Source organism: Halichoerus grypus, chromosome 8, assembly GCF_964656455.1.
Source record: "Halichoerus grypus chromosome 8, mHalGry1.hap1.1, whole genome shotgun sequence".
NCBI lineage: Eukaryota > Metazoa > Chordata > Mammalia > Carnivora > Phocidae > Halichoerus > Halichoerus grypus.
The window spans coordinates 45896038-45902225 of record NC_135719.1 but is presented as its reverse complement, the minus strand read 5'-3'; the positions used below and the strand labels follow the sequence as shown (position 1 = coordinate 45902225).

Sequence of the window (6188 nt, the reverse complement as noted above, 5' to 3'; positions counted from 1 at the left end):
AACTGGGGTGAAAGCTGATAAAATCTAGTGTTCCCTTAATGATGATGTACCCATGTTGCCTTTCTAGTTCTGACAAATGCACCATAGTAATTAAGAAGATAATATTTGGGGAAACCGAAACTGGATAAACAAGGAGGAGTTCTCTGTACTATATTTGCAATTTTTATGTTAAGTCTAAAATTATTCCAAAATTAAAAGTTTATTTTAAAAAATCATTTGTCAAACATCCCTATCTGGATATAAATGGTACCTGTTAGTTAGATACTATGTAGTAGAATTGAATAATTAAAGCAACATAATTTATTTTTACCTTATACTGATTAATTGTGGAAGAGAATGCCAACTGCCTGCTATCAATTCTTTCAACAGAACCTACATTGGCGCTCAGCTGAATGGCTACATTTACTGCCTCCCTTGTAGCCTCTGGGGACTCTGTGACTAAGTTCTGACCAATGCTGTGGAAACAGAAGTATATGACATTTCTGGGGAGTCTCCAACAGGATGGAAGCTCATTTCCTCTTTCCTGCTGCTGTTATGAGAATGGGAAGACCCTGAGGTGGTCCACCAAGGCCGATGGAGCCACAAGAGAGCATGAGTCTGAGTGTTTGATGAATTCTTGGAGGTGTCACACCTAATTCTGATTGATACATGATCATACCCATCATTTTTTAAAAATGTGAAAAGTTCAGAAAAGTATATAGGTGCATACAGAAGAGAAGAAACATGAATTGTAATTCTACCACCCAGAAATAGATTGTTTTGACATACCCACTATCATTTATGAGGTAAATAGATACATATTAGATTTAAAAAACCTCTTAGGATTCTACATAATGAGCTTTCTATCTTATTTTTTTAAGTTTCTTTTTTTTCTAGTTGTCTCTACACTCAACATGGGGCTTGAACTCATGACCCCGAGATCAAGAGTTGTGCGCCCTTCCAGCTGAGCCAGCCAGGTGCCCCTCTATCTTATTTTTATTTTTATTTTTAAAAAATATTTTATTTATTTATTTGAGAGGGAAAGAGAGTGAGGGAGAGCACAAGAGCAGCAGAGGGAGAAGCAGACTCCCCGCCGAGCAGGAGCCCAATGCGGGGCTCAATCCTGGGACCCCAGGATCATGACCTGAGCCGAAGGCAGATGCCCAACTGACTGAGCCACCCAAGAGCCCCTCTATGTTATTTTTAAAAACAATATTATATCGTGGGCATTTTCTATCTATTTATTCTTTTAATATTGTTTTGGTGTTTGCACAATATGCATTACAGTGATGAATGACTACGAGGAGTATGAATTTGGTGTTACACAGACTTGCACCACTGGTTGTGTAACCTCAAGCAAGTTGTGCCACCTCCCTATAAGATGGGGATAAATAGAGGATTTACCTTTTAGAGCTACCAAGAGGATTAAATGAGTTAACACATACAAAATCTCTAGCAGAGGGTCTGGATCTTAGTAAGGTCTTAATAAATATAAGCTATGGTGATTATTATCATTCTTTAACCAGTTCCCTCTTCTTGGACAGTTAACCTGTCAGGGTCTAATTAAGTACAAACCACATGAGAACTTAGAAGGAATTTAATGCAGGGAATTGGTTACAAAGGTGTTAGGAAAGCTGAGAAATCAAACAGAGGGAATTAGATAACCCACATATTAGCAACAGCAAGAAGACATTATCACTGTTAGATGTAAGGAAAGAGGGAAATGGCCGTGTAACCAGAACCCAGGGCCAGGGTCACCCAGTAGAAGCCAGAATCACAGAAGATCTTTCCTATGGGAGCTAGAACCATGGAGGAAATTCAGCTACTTTTGAAGATGCCACTGGAGGTGCGGGGTGGGTAGGGGTGTGTGTGTGTGGAAATTCTGGGTTCTCCCTTTCTCCCACCTTTTATCTCTTTCCAGACCCTCCCATTGGCCAAACCCATCTAGGGCCCTGGGGAACAGAGTCTTCAGGGATCAGTTTTGAGATACAGAGCAGAGCTGGGGAAGAGGATCTGGATGGAATGGATCTGATGGAAACAGACCCAGGACTAACACATTTACTATTCATTCATTCTCACCCTTCCACTCATATTTCACAACTTCAGACTTTAAACACCTCTCTCCTACAAATGCTTTCTCCTTCCCTCTAACAAGAGGAGTTGCAAATCGCACTAGTCATCATAGTCATCTTGGGTCCAAGATCTCCAGGGAAATTTCAGCCCTCCCCATTTAGTTTGGATGTGACTTCTCATGGTCTAGTGAATTCATTGTGAACCTAAGCACCAACAACATTCTTCAGATAAAATACCAGGGTAAGAAGGAGGGGGGAAAGAGATATCAATGTTTAGCACATACAAAACATACGCATAGATCCTTCAGTCCTCATCTCTATAACCGGTCACAAAGCTATCACTGATATTTTATCACTGATGACATATCATTTTATCATTGATATTTTATTCCATCACCCATTCCATGTTACCCTAGCCCTGAGTTAGTACCTTCAGGAGTTGGGATTATTGACTTGGTGAGAAATACCTTCATATCTGAATGATCTTAGTCCTTGTTATTCCATGGCTTTATTGGGTTACTTTAGTCTTTAATTGACCTTTAATACTGGAAAGCAGTTGTTATTCTTGAACTATTTCTCTTCTAAGTGGCACCCCAGGGATTCCCCTCTCGGTCACAGATACGGTTCTTCCTGCACCAGATGTGTAGCAGCAATGTAATTTTCTCTTGATAATTGATACCAATAATCCCAGAAAGTACAGTTGTCCTTTCTCAACCTGTCAATTCAGTGGCCTGAGGAATCTGAAATGGTCAGGTGGCATACTCAAATTCAAGGTTAATGGGACCATTATTGTATCTCCTGAAGGAATAATACTTTTCTTGAAGACCTAGGTCACAAAACCAGCAGAGCCCAAGGTTTGGGAATGGGAAAGAGAAAATTCTTGCAGTGACTATCATTTATAACAGTGAGAGGGGCCACTCCCAATCTTACATCTTAGTTAGACCCTTTAGGGTAGCACTCCAACCTTGCAGGTATTGTCTCTAGGTGGACACCAAAAAAAAAAAAAAAAAAAAGGTCTTTAGTAAGTCATTCTCCGTTTAACTTCTGTGTGATTGCCTATGTGATAAAACCAGTGAATTTCATGGGTGGGAGCCTATTGATGCATTTCTATTGCTATGAAGTGAGTACTTTGGTAAAAAATAAATGTATGGAATTTAATGATGATAAATAAGATTTTCTGATGGGGTGCCTGGGTGGCTCAATTGGTTGAGCATCCGACTCTTGGTTTCAGCTCAGGTCATGATCTCAGGGTCATGAAATCCAGCCCTGTGTTGCGCTCCACGCTCAGCGTAGAGTCTGCTTAAGACTCATAGTCACTCATAGTCCATGGGATAGTGAATACTGTGGCCCCCTCCCTATATCTGTTAATCCAGAATTGAGACACTCATTACCCTAGTTACCAGAAGCATGATCACAGTTAAGCCCCCTCTGGAAATTTCCCAAGCCCATAGGAGCAACCTTGCTCAAAGTCACGCCCCTTCCCTGGGGGAAGCCTGCATCTAATACCTCGTTGATGTGGCAATACTTGGCTCCCTTTCCTCTTCAAGGCAACACAACTCTACAGGGACATCCCAACTCCAAAGTTCCCTCTGTGTTCAGGTGAGGCCTCTGTTGCAACCATATCACAATTCAACTTCTCCCTCTGCCCAGTTCGGACTCTCTCACAGTTGTTTCTCCCAGGTGCAGTCCCCAGGATGCCTCCTGTGCACCAATCTCCATCTCAGAGTTGGCTCCCTGGGGAACCAAACACACAGTCAAACGTTCAGACTCTATGAAGTCCTCAAGGCATGCCAGAGCCTTCTTCTCAAAGGGAAAATGGTTATCAGCTCAGGAAGGCACAGCTTTGCTTCAGAACTCTATGGGACTATGCTGTAATTCTCTTCTTGGGACTTTATTATTCCACAAAACTTTGAGTACCATTAGATCTATTGGGTCACAGGCCAGAGCCACAGCCCTGATCCACTATAGAATCTGTTCTTACTCTGAGCCTCACTTAAAACTCAGTCTTACAGATTACTTGGTAGATGGGTTGAAGCATCACACCCAAGTATGGAATAGATAGCCTCTGAAATCTAAAGAAGTTCAGGAATGGTACAGATAGTTCAGTAAAATATATTAATTTTATAGATACTTAGTAATGTCCATTGTGTCAGTCACTCTGAGAGATGCAGGGAAAAGAATGAAAAGTGGATTCACCCTTCAAAGAATTTCATGTAGTCAATTGCATAGCATTATGAGCCATGACTATGGCTCCTTGTGGACAGCACCATACTGCATTTATGTATGAAGTGCTATGAGCATGCAAGGAAAGAGTAATCATTCCTACCTTGGCAGGCTGAATAGGAGGAACAGGTAATATCTGGTCATATTAAATTGATCTGATCAGCTCAATGAACAACAAAATATTTTATTCAGGCCAAATATGAAAGGTGTTAAGATATTTCACAACTCTGAGATTTAAGCTGTTCCTAAGTATGTAATTTATCTATCAGATAAATTTGTTTTCTGGGTTTACATCCTAAAAAATGCAACAGAATTATTTCTATTTCTCCTTTATAAAAGGAGAATTTAAAAATAATTCAGATAATTTCTGATTGATCTTCAAGACAACAACAATAAATCTTCCCCATTACCACTTTCTGCTTATGGTCTGGCATTGAACAGTGATAAAGAACTATACACTTAGTTATAAATCAAGTGCTAAATGGGTGTTCTAAGTATATTATTGGACATAATAATATTGGTATCAAATTTTGAGAGCTGAGTACAGCCATTCTTTTGTCTCTTAATGATAAATCAGATGCAAGATACTCAGAACACCCTAGCATTAATTCTCATTCACTATTTCTACTGTGTGTGTGTGTGTGTGTGTGTGTGTGTGTGTTAGACTAGGAAGTCTTCTTAGAAATAAAGTCAGGAAGTGTTCAGTAACTTGGACCAACAGTCTGTATATGACAGCTTGTATACATGTAAGTCAAATGTGATCAAGATTGAATGGGGGCACTTGGGTGGCTCAGTTGGTTAAATGTTGGACTCTTTTTTTTTTTTTTTAAAGATTTTTATTTATTTATTTGAGAGAGAATGAGAGACAGAGAGCACGAGAGGGAAAAGGGTCAGAGGAAGAAGCAGACTCCCTGCTGAGCAGGAAGCTCGATGCGGGACTCGATCCAGGGACTCCAGGATCATGACCTGAGCCAAAGGCAGTCGCTTAACCAACTGAGCCACCCAGGCGCCCTAAATGTTGGACTCTTGATCTCAGCTCAGGTCTTGATCTCAGGGTCGTGAGTTCAAGCCCTGCTTTAGGCTCCACATGCCACATGCAACGTGGAGTCGACTTAAAAAAAAAAAAAATTGAATAATTTACATTTTCTTATTGACAACAAAGATATTTTGAACTTTCCTTACAAAAAATTAATTTCTCTGATGTCTCTTTTCTAAACTAGCGCACACAGAGGCATTTAAATGTCTTGCCTTATACTGTTATAGCTAAGATCTTAAGGTTTAATGTATACTTGAGATGATGTTGATAGTTGACGGTGGTGTGTGTAAATAATGTATCTCTAAAACTCTTCTTGATAAATTCAAGCCTTTTTGGTTAACTGTCAGACCTGATTATTTAATGGTTGCTATTTCTCAGCCTTGTAAATTGGCAGGAGATATATCAGGTTTGCCCCTTTTTTGTTGTTCAATTGTGCTGGCTTTATTAGTGTTATCTTTGATCCAAGGTCCCTTCGGAGGCCCAATTTTAGAACATTTTGTGGGGGGGTTAGTTAAGTTAAAAGGAGATAATATAGTCTGTAAATCCATGTAACTCAGTGCCTGTAAACTTTCAGTGCATTGCTGTGCGCTAGAGGAAACTCTCAAGGGCACCATTGTCAGCTGCTCCAGGTCATGGAGCCACCTCTCATCCCTCAGCTCCCTGGGCTTCCCCTGGATAATGTGACTGTCTTATGTTGAGGTGAGGGTACTAGTGTCAGTCTGATTACAGCCACCTCATTTTATTGTGTTTTGCTTTACTGTGCTTTGCAGCTACTGTGTTTTTTTTTTTTACAAATTGAAGGTTTGTGGCAGCCTTGCGTGGAGCAAGTCTATGGGCGCCATTTTTCCAACAGCATTGGCTTACTTCATGTCTCTGTC

At 40.4% G+C, this 6188-nt stretch overlaps 1 long non-coding RNA gene across 2 annotated transcripts in view; it reads right to left on the bottom strand.

Annotated features, from left to right (window-relative positions):
* Positions 1-3665: 3665 nt before the first annotated feature.
* LOC118554890 (uncharacterized) overlaps positions 3666-6188 on the bottom strand; it is a 58778-nt gene continuing 56255 nt past the window's right edge. The window contains exon 4 of one of the 2 annotated variants that reach the window (XR_004926703.2): positions 3666-3785. This is a non-coding gene — a long non-coding RNA (uncharacterized LOC118554890). The remainder of the gene's footprint in view (positions 3786-6188) is intronic. The other variant, XR_013450423.1, reaches the window with a different exon arrangement.